The following is a 13,258-nucleotide window of genomic DNA, read 5'->3' as shown; positions in this document are numbered from 1 at the left end:
GTGGAATGGAATGTGGAATGGAACATGGAATAGAAAGGAATGGAATGTGGAATGTAATGTGCAATGGAAAATAGAATAGAATGTAATGGAATGTGGAATGGAGTGCGAAATGGAATGTGGAATAGAATCTGGAATGGAACGTAATGGAATGTAGAAGGGAATGTGCAATGGAATGTGGAATGGAAAGTTTAATGGAATGGGATGGAATGTATAATGGAACGTGGAATGGAATGGAATGGAACAAGGAGTAGAACATGGAATGGAATGGAATGGAAAGTGGAATGGATTCTAGAAAAGATCGTGGAATGAAAAGTGGAATGGAATGGAATGGTATGTGGATTTGAATGTGGAATGGAATGTTGAATAAAAAGTGGAATGGAATGTGGAGAAGAATGTTGAATGGAAAGGAATGGAATGTGGAATGGAGTGGAATGGAATGTGGACTGGAATGGTATTGAATGCAATGGAATGGGGAATGGAAGTTGGAATGGTATGGAATGGAACCTCGAATGGAAAGTGTAATGGAACGTGGAATGGAAGGTGGAATGAAACGTGGAATGGAATGGAACAGAAGGTGGAATGGAATGTGGAATGAAATGTGGAATGGAATGGAATGGAATGTGGAAAGGAATGTCATCAAATGTGCAATGGAATGTGGAATGGAATGGATTGGAATCTGGAATGGAATGTGGAGTGGAATGGAATGTGGAAGGAAATGTGGAATGGAATGTGGAATGGAATGGAATGGAATGTGGAAAGGAATGTGGAATGGAATGTAATGGAATGAGAAAGGGAATGTGGAATGTAATGTGGAATACAAAGTGGAATGTATTGGAATGGAATGGGGAATGGAATGTGGAAAGGAAAGGAAAGCAATATCTAATGGAATGTGGAATGGAATGGAATGGATTGTGGAAAGCAAAGTGGAAAAGAATGTGGAATTCAATGGAATGGAATGTTGAATGGAAGGTAGAATGGAATGGAATGGAATGTGGAAGACAATGTGGAAGAGAATGTGGAATAGAATGTGGAATGAAATGTGGAATGGAATGAGGGATTCAATGTGGAATGGAAAGCAATGGAATGTGGAATGGAATGTGGAATTGAGTGGAATACAATGTGGACTGGAATGTGGAATAGAATGTGGACTGGAATGTGAAATGGAATGTGGAGTGCCATGTTTACTAAAACGGAATGGAATGTGGAATGGAATGTGGAATGGAAATGAAAGGAATGTGCACTGGAATGGAATGGAACGTGGAATGGAATGGAATGGAATGTGCAATGGAATACAACACAATGTTATGGAATATGGAATGGAATGGAATGGATCGTGGAGTGGAATGTGGAATGGAACGTGGAATAGAATATGGAATGGAATGTGGAATGGAAATGAATGGAATGTGCAATGTAATGGAATGGAATGTAGAAGGAATGGAACAGAATGTGGAATGGAAAGGAATGAAACATTGAATAGATCGTGCAGTGGAAAGTGGAATGGAATGTCGAATGGAATGGAAAGGAATGTAGAATGGAATGTGGAATGGAAGGTGGAATGGAATGAGAAATGGATTGTGAAATGGAGTGGAATGGAAAGTGGAATGGAAAGAGGAATGGAATGCAGTGGAATGGTTAATGGAATGTGGAAATGAATGGAATGGAATGTGGAATGGAATGTGGCATGGAAAGTGGAGTGCAATGGATAGTAATGTGGAACAGAATGTGGAATGGATTGGAATGGAACGTGGAATGGAATGTTCAATGTAAAGTTGAATGGAAATTGGAATGCAATGTAGAATGGAATGTGGAATGGAATATGCAATGGAATGTGGAATGGAATTTGAAATGGAATGGAATGTAACGTGGAATGGAACGTGGAATTGAATGTGGAATGGAATGTGGAAAGGAAAGCAGAATGGAATTTGCAATGGAAAGTGGCGTGGATCGTAGAATTGAATGCAATAGAACGTAGAATGGAAAGTGGAATTGAATGGAATGAAACGTGGAATGGAACATGGAATGGAATTTAGCAGGTAATGTGTAATGGAATGTGGAATGCAATGGAACAGAACTTTGAATGAAACGTGGAATGGAATGGAATGGGACGTGGAATGTAATGTGGAATGGAACATAATGGAACGAGGAATGGAATGGAATGGAACATCAAGGGGAATGTGGAACGGAATATGGTATGGAATGTGGAATGGAACATTTAATGGAATGTGGAATCAAATGTGGAATGGAAAGTAATGGAATGTGGAATAGAATGAAAAGGAATGTGGAATGGAATGGAATGTACTGTGGTATAGAATGGAATGGAATTTGGAATAGAATGGAGAATAGAATGTAATAGAATGGTATGGAACGTGGAAAGGAAAGGAATGGAATGTGCAAAAGAATGTGGAATGGAATGTTGAATGGAAAATGGAATGGAATGGAATGGAATGTGGAATGGAAAGTCGAATGGAATGGAATAAAACGTGCAATGGAAAGTTGAGTGGAACGCCGAATGGAAACTGGAATGGAATGTGGTAGGGAATGGAATAGAATGTGGAATGGAATGGAATGGGAAGTGGAATCGGATGCGGAATGGAATGGAATGGAATATGGATTGGAATGGAAAGGAAAGGAATGGAATGTGGAAAGGGATGAGGAATAGAATGCAAAGGAATGTGGAAAACAATGTAGAATGGAACGTGGAATGGAATGGAATGAATTGTGGAATGGAATGTGGAATGGAATAGGGAGTGGAATGTGGGAAAAAATGGAATGGAATGTGGAATGGATTGTAGAATGGAATGTGGAATGTAATGGAATGGAATGTGGAAAGCAATGTGGAATGGAATGGGCAATGGAATGTAGAACTGAATGGAAAGGAATGGGGAACGTAAGGTGGAATTGAGTGGAAAGGAATGGGGAACATAAGGTGGAATTGAGTGGAATGAAATGTGGAAAGGAATGTTGAATGCAATGTGAAATGGAATGGAATGGAATGTGGAATTGACTGGAATGGAATGTGGAATGGAATGAAACGGAATAAGGAATGGAATGTGGAGTGGAATGGAATGTGGAATTAAATTTAATGGAACGGAATGGAATGGAATGGAATTTGGAATGCAATGCGGAATGGAATTGAATGGAATGTGGAATTTAGTGTGGAATAGATAGGAATGGAATGTGGAATGGAAAGGGGAATGGAATGGAGTGGAATGTGTAATGGAATGTGAAATGGAATGGAATGGATTACGTAATGGAAAGTGGAATGGAACATCATCTAGAACGTGGAATGGAATATGGAATGGAATGTGGAATAGAACTTGGAATGGAATAGAATGGAACGTGGAATTGAATGGAATGGAATGTGGTAAGGAATGGAATGGAAAGACGAAGGGAATGTGGAGTGGAATGGAATTTAATGTAATGTGGAATGGAATGGAATGTGGATTGGAATGGAATGTGGAATTGAATGGAATGGAATGTGTAATGGAATGGAATGGAATGTGGAATGGAATGTTGAATGAAATGCAATGGAATGGAATGTGGAATGGAAGGGAATTTGGAATGGATTGGAACGTGGAATGGAATGGAAAAGAACGTGGAATATAATGGAATGGAACATGGAATGGAATGAAATGTATCATGGAATGGAATGGGTTAGAATGGAATGTCGAATGGAATGGAACGTGGAATTTATTGCAATGGAACGTGGAATGGAATGGAATGGAAATTGGAATGGAATGGAATGGAATGGAATGTGGAATGGAACGTGGAATGGAAAGTGGAAAGGAATGTGGAAAGGAACGGAATGGAAAGGAATGGAATGTGGAATGGAATGGAATGGAATGGAATGGAATGTGGAATGGAATGGAATGTAATATGGAATGGAATGGAATGCAATGGAATGGAATGCGGAATGGAATGGAATTGAATCTGGAATGGAATGGAATTGAAAGTGGAATGGAATTGAATTGAATGTGGAATAGAATGGAATGGAAGGCATTGTGGAATGTAATGGAATGGAATGTGGAATAAATGAAATGGAATGTGGAATGGAATGGAATGGAATGGAACGAGGAATGGAATAAAACTGAATGTGGATTCGAAAGGAATGGAATGTGAAATGGAAAGGAATGGAATGTGAAATGGAATGGAATGGAATATGTTATGGATTTGAATGGAATTTTTAATGGAATTAGGATTTGAATGTAAAGGAATGGAAGAGACTGTGGAATAGAGTGGAATGAGGAATGGAATGGAATGTGGAATGAAATGGAATGGAATGTGGCATGGAATGGAATGGAATGTGGAATCGAACTGAATGGATTGTGGAATTGAATGGAATTGAATATGAAATAGAATGGAATGGAATGTGGAATGGAATGGAATGTGGAATAGAATGGAATGGATTGTGGAATAGAAAGGAATTGAATATGAAATAGAATGGAATGCAATGTGGAATGGAAAGTGGATTGGAATGTAATGGAAAGTGGAATAGAATGCAATGGAATTGTATGTAATGTGGAAAGGAATGCAATGGAATATGTAATGGAATGTGGAATGGAACGAAGAATGGAAAGTGGAATAGAACGTGGAAAGGAATGTGGAATGGAATGTGGAATGGAATGGAAAGCGATGTGGAATGTAATGTGGAATGCAATGGAATGGAATGAGGAATGGAATGGAATGGAATGCAGAAAGTAAATTAATGGAATGTGGAATGGAATGCAATGCTATGGAAAGTGGAAAGGAATGGAATGGAATGGAATGTGGAATTTAATGAAATGGAAAGTGGATTGGATTGGAATGGAATGTGAAATGGAATTTAATGGAATGGAATGGAATGTGGAATGGAATGGAATGAAATGTGGAATGCAATAGAATGGAAAGGAACGTGGAATGGAATGGAATGGAATGTTGAATAGAATGCAAAAGAATGTGGAATGGAATGAGCAATCCAATGGATTGGAATGTGGAATTGAATGTGGAATGCAATCGAATGGAATGTGGAATGGAATACTGAATGGAGTGTGGAATGGAATGGAATGGAATGTGGAATGGAATGTGGAGTGCAATGTGGAATGGAATGTGGAATGGAATGTAATGGAAGGTGGAAAGGAAGATTGAATGGATAGTGGAATGGAATGCAATGAAATGTGGAATGGAAAGTGAAATGGAATGGAGTGAAGCGTGCAATGGAAAGTCAAATGGAACGCAGAATGGAACGTGGAATGGAATGTGGAATGGAATGGAATGCTATGTGGAATGGAATGTGAAAGGGAATGGGATGGAATTTGTAATGGAATGTGGCACGGAATGGATTCGAATGTGCAATGGAATGTGGAATGGAATGGAATGTGGAATGCAATGCGGAATGGAAAAGAATGGAATGTTGAGTGGAATGTGGAATAGAATGGAAAGGAATATGGAATGGAAAGGAATTTAAAGCAATGCGGAATGGAATGGAATGAAATGTGAAATGGAATAGAATGGAATGTGGAATGGATTGGAATGAAATGCAATGTGGAATGGAATGGAATGGAATGCAAAATGGAATGGAATGGAATGCAAACTCGAATGGAATGGAATGCAATGTGGAATGGAATGTAATGGATGCGGAATGGAATGTGGAATGGAATGGAATGGAACGGAACGGAATGTGGAATGGAATGGAATGTAATATGGAATGGAATGGAATGGAATGGAAGGTGGAATGGAATGGAATTGAACTGGAAAGGAATGGAACTGAATGTGGAAAAGAATGGAATGGAATGCAATGTGGAATGTTGTGGAATACAATGTGGAATAATTCGAATGTAAATTGGAATGGAATGGAATGGAATGTGGAATGGAATGGAATTGAATGTAGAATAGAATGTAATTAAATGTGCAATGGAATGGAATGGAATGTGGAATGGAAGTTGGATTTCAATGGAAAGAATGGGATGGAATGTGGAATGGAACGGAATGTGGAATGGAATTGAATGTTGAATGTAATACAAAGGAATGTGGAATGGAAAAGAATCGAATATGGAAAGGAATTTAACGGAAATTGGAATGGAATGTGGAAAGGAAAGGAATGGAATGGAATATGGAAAGCAATGGAACGCAATGTGGAATGGAAGGTGGAATGGAATGTGAAATGGATTGTGAAATGGTGTGTGTAATGAAAGGGTATGGAATATGGAATGGAATGTGGAATGGAATGTAATGGAATGGAATGTGGAAAGCAATGGAATGGAATGTGGAATGGAAAGAATGGAATGTGGAATGGAAAGGAATGGTATGGAAATTAGAATGGAATTGAATGGAATATGGAATGGAATGGAATTTAGTTTGGAATGCAAAGGAATGGAATGTGGTTTGGAAAGCAATGGAAAGTGGAATTGAATGGAATGTAAGGGAATTGAATGTGATATGGAATGTGGAATTGAATGTGAAATGCAATGTGGAATGGAATATGGAAGGGAATTAAATGGAACTTGTAATGGAAAGGAATGGAACATGGAGTGGAATGGAATGGAAGCTGGAATGGGACTTGGAAAGGAACGTCGAATGAAACGTGGTATGTAATGTGGAATGAAAGGAGAATGGAAGGGAATGGAACGGGGAATGGAATTTAATGCAATGCAGAATGGAATGGAATCTGGAATGGAATGTAATTTAATGGTATGTAATATGGAATGGAAAGGAATGTAATGTTGAATGGAATTTAATGGAATGTGGAATGGAATGCAATGTGGAATGGAATGTAATTTAATGGTATGGAATGTGGAATGGAATGGAATGGAATGTGCAGTGGAATGTGGAATGGAATGGAATCGGACTTAGAATGGAACGTGGAATGGAGCGCGGAATGGAAAGTTGGATGGAACGTGGAATGAAATGTGGAATGGAATGTAATGGAATATGGAATGGAAGGGATTTTAATGTGTTATGGAACGTGGAATGTAATGGAAAGAAATGGAATGGAACGTGGAATGGAATGGAATGGAACGTGTAATGGAAAGGAATGGAATGTGGAATGGAATGGAATGATATGGAATGTGGAATGGAATTAAACGGAATGGAAAGGAATGTGGAATTGAATGGAATGTAATGTGCAATAGAAAGGAATGGAACGTGGAATGGAATATGAAATGGAATGTGGAATGGAACGTGGAATGAAATGTGGAATATAAAGGAATGGAAAGGGGAATGGAATGTGTAATGGAATGGGGAATGGAATGTGAAATGTAATGGAAAGGAATGTGGAAAGGAATGTGGAAAGGAATGTGGAATGGAATGGAATGGAATTTGGAATATAATGTAGTGGGTTGCCGAATGGAATGTGGAATGGAATGGAATGGAATTTGGAATGGAATGTGGAAAGCAATGTGGAATGAAACGGAATGGAATGTGCAATGGAATGTGCAATGGATTGTGCAATGGAATTTGGAATGGAACCCAATGGAATGTGGAATGAAATGGAATTGACATGTAAGGAATGTGGAATGGAATGGAATGGAATGTGGAATGCGATGTGGAATGGAATGGAGTGGAAAGCGGAATGGAACGCGGAAGGGAACGTTTAATGGAACGTGCAATGGAAATTGGAATGGAACGTCGAGTGGAATGACAAACAGAATGGAACGGAATGTGGAATGGAATGGAATTTAATGGAATATGGAAGGGAATGTGGAATGGAATGTGGAACAGAATGGAATGGAATGTGGAATGGCATGGAATGGAATGGAATGTGCAATGGAATGGAATGGAATGTGCAATGGAATGGAATGGAATGTGGATTTGAATGGAATGGAATGTGGAATGGAATGGAATGGAATGGAATACGGAATGGAATACGGAATTGAATGGAATTGAATGCAGAATGGAATGGAATAGAATGTGGAATGGAATAGAATGGAATAGAATGTGGAATGGAATGTTAAGGAATAGAATGTGGTCAGGAATGCAACGGAATGGAACAGAATGTGGATTTCAGTTGAATGGAAGGTGAAATGGAATGTAGAATGAAATGGAAAGGAATCTGGAATGGAATGGAACGGAATGTGGAATGGAACGGAAAGGAATATGGACTGGAATGTGGAATGGAATGTGGAATGGAAAGCAATGGAATGTAATGGAATGGAATGTGGAATGGAATTGAAAGGAAAGTGGAATGCAACATGAAATGGAATGGAATTGAACGTGGAATTAAACGTGGAAGGAAATCGAATGGGACGTGGAATGCAACGTGGAATGTAACGTAGAATGGAATGGAATGTGGAATGGAAAGTGGAATGCAATGTGGAAAGCAATGGAATGCAATGTGGAATGGAATGTGAAATTGAAAGGAATGGAATGGGAAATGCAATGGAATGGGATATGGAATGCAACGTGGAATAGAATGGTGAATGGAATGGAATGGAACGTATAATGGAAAGTGGAATGGAAAGGAATGGAATGCAATGTGTAATGGAATGCAAAGGAATGTGAATGGAATGGAATGGAATTTCGAATGTAATGCAACGGAATGCAATGTGGAGTAGAATGGAATGGAATTTGGAATAGAATACAACGGAATGTGGAAAGGAATGGAATGGAATGTGAAATGGAATGGAACGAAATGGAATTGAATATGGAATGGAATGACATGGAATATGGAATGGAATGGAATGGAATGTGGAATGGAATGGAATTGAATGTCAAATGTAATGGAATGGAAAGTGGAATGGAATGGAAAGGAATATGGAATGGAATGTTGAATGCAATGGAATGGAATCTGGAATGGAATGGAATGGAAAGTGGAAAGGAATGGAAGGGGATTCAATGTGGAATGGAATGGAATGGAATGCGGAATGGAATGGAATTTAAAGTGGAATGGAATGGAATGGAATGTGGAATGGAATGTGCAATGCAATGTGGAATGGAATGGAATGGAATGTGGAATGGAATGTGGAATGGAATGGAATTCAATGTGGAATGGAATGAGGAATGGAATGGAAAGCAATGTGAAATGGAATGGAGTGGAATGTGGAATGCAATTGAATGGAATGTGGAATGGAATGGAATGCAATATTTAATGGAATGGAATCGAACGCAATGTGGGATGGAATGGAATTGAATGTGGAATGGATTAGAATGGATTGTGGAATGGAATGGAATGCAATGTGGAATGTAATGGAAAGAAATGTGGAATGGAAAGTTGAATGGAATGGAATGGAATAGAATTTGGAGTGGAAAGGAATGGAATAGAATGGAATGTTGAACGGAATGTGGAATGGAATAGAATGGGATGTTGAATGGAATGTGGAATGGAATGGTATAGAATGTGGAAAGGAATGCGGAATGGAATGGAGTGGAATGTGTAAAGGAATTGAACGGAATGTGAAATGGAATGCGGAATGGAAGGTGGAATGCAATGTGGAATGGAATGGAATGGAACAAGGAATGGAATATGGAATTCAATGGAATAAGAATTTTGGAATGGAACGTATACTGGAAAGGAATGGAATCTGGAATGGAATGGAATGGAAAGGAATATGGAAAGGAAAGGAATGGAATGTGGAATATAATGGAATGGAATGAAATGTGAAATGTAATGTAATGGAAAGGAATTGAATTTGGAATGGAATGGAATGGAACGTAGAATGTAATGGAATGGAATGTGGAATGGAAATGAATGAAATGTGGAATGGAATTTGGAATAGAGTAGAATGGAATGTGGAATGGAATGTGGAATAGAGTAGAATGGAATGTGGAATGGAATAGAATGTAATTAAAAGGCATGTGAAATGCAATGTGGAATGGAATGTGAATTGTAATGTGGAGTGGAATGTGAAATGGAATGATGTGGAAAGTGGAATGTTATGGAATGGAAAGTGGAAATGAATGGAATGGAATGTGGAATGGAACGTAGAATGGAATGTGGAAACGAATGGAATGGAATGTATAATGGAAAGGAATGGAATATGAAATGGAAAGTGGAATGGATTGGAAAGGTATGTGGAAAGGAATGGAATGGAATATGGAATGCAATGTGTGATGGAATGGAACGGAATGTGGAATGGAAAGTGGAATGCAATGGAATGTGGAATGGAAAGTGAAATGCAATGTGGAATGGAATGGAAAGTGAAATGCAATGTGGAATGGAATGGCTTGGAATGTGGAATGGAATGTAATGGAATGTGGAATGCAATGGAATTGATTTGTATGGAATGTGGAATGGAATGGAAATAAATGTGGAATGGAATGGAATGGAACAAGAAATGGAACTTGGAATGCAACGTGGAATGGAACGTGGAATGGAAAGTGGAATGTAGTGGAAGGGAATGTGTATAGGAAGGGAATGGAATGCGGAATGGAATGTGTAATGGAATGGAATGCAATGGAATGGATATGGAATGGAATGGAATGGAATCTGGAAGGGAATTGAATGGAATGTGGTATGGAATGGAATGGAATGTAGAATGGAATTGAATGTAGTGGAATGTGGAATAGAATGGTAAGTTAGGGAATGGAATGTGGAATGGAATGTTAAATGGAACGTGGAATGAAAAGTGGAAAGGTATGGAACAGAATGTTGAATGGAATGTGGAATGGAGCATTGAATGGAAAGTGGAATGGAATGGAATGGAACATCGAATGGAATCTGGGATGGAATGTAAAGGAATATGCAATGGAATGTAGAATGGATTGTGCAATGGAATGTGAAACGGAACGTGGAATGGAATGTGGAATGGAATGAGATGGAATGTGGAATGGAAAGTTTAATGGATTGTGAAATCGCATGGATTGTAATGTGGAAAGGAATGTGGAAAGGAATGTGGAATGGAATGGAATGGAATGTGGAATGGAATGTGGAATGGAATGTGCAATGTAATGGAATGGAATGGAATGTGGAATGGAACGTGGAATGATATGTGGAATGGAACGTGGTATGGAATGAGGAATGGAATCGAAAAGAATGTGGAATGGACAGTGGAATGGAATATGAAATGCAATGTGGAATTGAATGGAATGGAATGTGGAACAGAACGTGGAATTGAATGCAACGGAACTTGGAATTGGACGTGGAATGGAATGGAATGACACATGGAATGGAACGCAGAATGGAACGTGGAATGGAAAGTGGAATGGAATGTAATGTAATGTGGAATGGAATAATGGAATGTGGAATGGATGTGGAATGGAATGTGAAATGGAATGGAATGGAATGTGGAATGGAATGTGGAAAGGAATGTGGAATGGAATGGAATGGAAAGTGGAATGGAAAGTAGTGAGTAGTGGAATGCAATGTGGAATGGAATGGAATGGAAAGTGGAATGGAAAGTGGAATGGAATGTGGAAAGGGATGAGTAATGGAACAGAATGGAATATGCAATGGAAGGTGGAATGGAAAATGGAATGCAACGGGGAACTGAATGTGGAATGATATGTGGAATGGAAAGTTACGGAAAGTGGAATGGAATGGAATGGAATGTGGAAAGGGATTTTATGGAATGCAGTAAGGAATGTGGAATGGAATGGAATGGAACGTGGAATGTAATGTGGAATGGAATGGAATTTATTGGTATGGAATATGGAATGCTATGGAATGGAATGTGCAGTCGAATCTGAAATGGAATGGAATGGAACGTGGAATGCAACGTGGAATAGAACGTGGAATGGAACTTCGAATGAAATGTGGAATGGAATGTAATGGAATGTGGAATGGAAGGGAATGCAACGTTTAATGGAATGTGGAATGGAACGGAATGAAATAGAATGTAATGTGGAATTGAATGGAAAGGAATGGAATGTGGAATGGAACGCAATGATAAGGAAAGTGAAATGGAATTGCATGGAAAGGAATGGAATGTGGAATTGAATTTTATGAAATGCAGAAAGGAATGTGGAATGGAGTGGAATGGAATGTGGAATGGAATGGAATATGGAATGGAATGGAATGTGGAATGGAATGGAATTTAATGGTATGGAATATGGAATGGAAAGGAATGTAATGTTCAGTGAAATCTGAAATGGAATGGAATGCAACGTGGAATGGAATGTGGAATTGAACGTGGAATGGAACTTGGAATTGAACGTGGAATAGAACTTCGAAAGAAATGTGGAATGCAATGTAATGGAATGTGGAATGGAAGGGAATGGAATGTGGAATGGAATGTGGAATGGAATGGAATGAAATAGAATCGAATGTGGAATGGAATGGAATGGAATGTGTAATGGAAAGGAATGGAATGTGGAAGGGAATGGAATGATAAGGAAGGTGAAATGGAATTGAATGGAATGGAATGGAATGTGGAAAGGAATGGAATGGATTGTGGAATAGAATGGAATGAAACGTGGAATGGAATGTGAAATGGAACGTGGAATGAACATGGAATGGAATGTGGAATAGGATATGGAATGGAATGGAATAGAATTGGGAATGGAATGTGGAAAGGAATGGGGAATGGGATGTGAAATGGAATGGAATGGAATGTGGAATCGAATGCAATGGAATGTTGAATGGAAGAAGGAATGGAAAGGAAAGCAAAGTGGAATGCATTGTGGAATGGAATGCGGAATGTAATGGAATAGAATATGGAATGGAATGTGCAATGTAATGGAATGGAATTTGGAATGGAATGTGGAATGGAATGTGGAATGGAATGTGGAATAGAAAGGAATGGAATGTGGAATTGAAAGTGGAATGGAATGTGGAATGGAATGTGGAATGGAAAGTGGAATGGAACGTGGATAGGAATGTAATAGAAAGTACAATGGAATGTGGAATGGAATGGAATGGAATGTTGAATGGAAAGTGGAGTTCAATGGAATGGAATGTGGAATGGAATGAAATGGAATGTGGAATGCAATGTGGAATGGAAGGGAATGGAAAGTGAATCGTAATGTTGAATTCAATGTGGAATGCAAAGTGGAAAGGAACGTGGAAAGAAAAGTGGTATGGAAGGTGGAATGGAACGTGCAATACAATGGGGAATGGAATAGAATGGAGTGTGGAATGGAATGGAATGGAATGTGGAATGGATTGTGGAAAGCAATGGAATTGAATGTGGAATGGAATGTAGAATGGAATGGAATGAAACGTGGAACGGAATGTGGAATGCAATGTGGAATTGAACGTGGAATGGAACATGGAATGGAATGGAATGGAACGTGGAATGGAAAGTGGAATGGAATGTGGAATGCGACTTGGAATTGAATGTGGAATGCCCAGTGGAATGTAAAGTTATGAAATGTGGAATGGAATGGAATGGAATGTGGAATGGAATTT

This window comes from Pongo pygmaeus, chromosome 12 (assembly GCF_028885625.2).
Source record: "Pongo pygmaeus isolate AG05252 chromosome 12, NHGRI_mPonPyg2-v2.0_pri, whole genome shotgun sequence".
NCBI lineage: Eukaryota > Metazoa > Chordata > Mammalia > Primates > Hominidae > Pongo > Pongo pygmaeus.
This window is presented reverse-complemented; position numbering follows the sequence as displayed.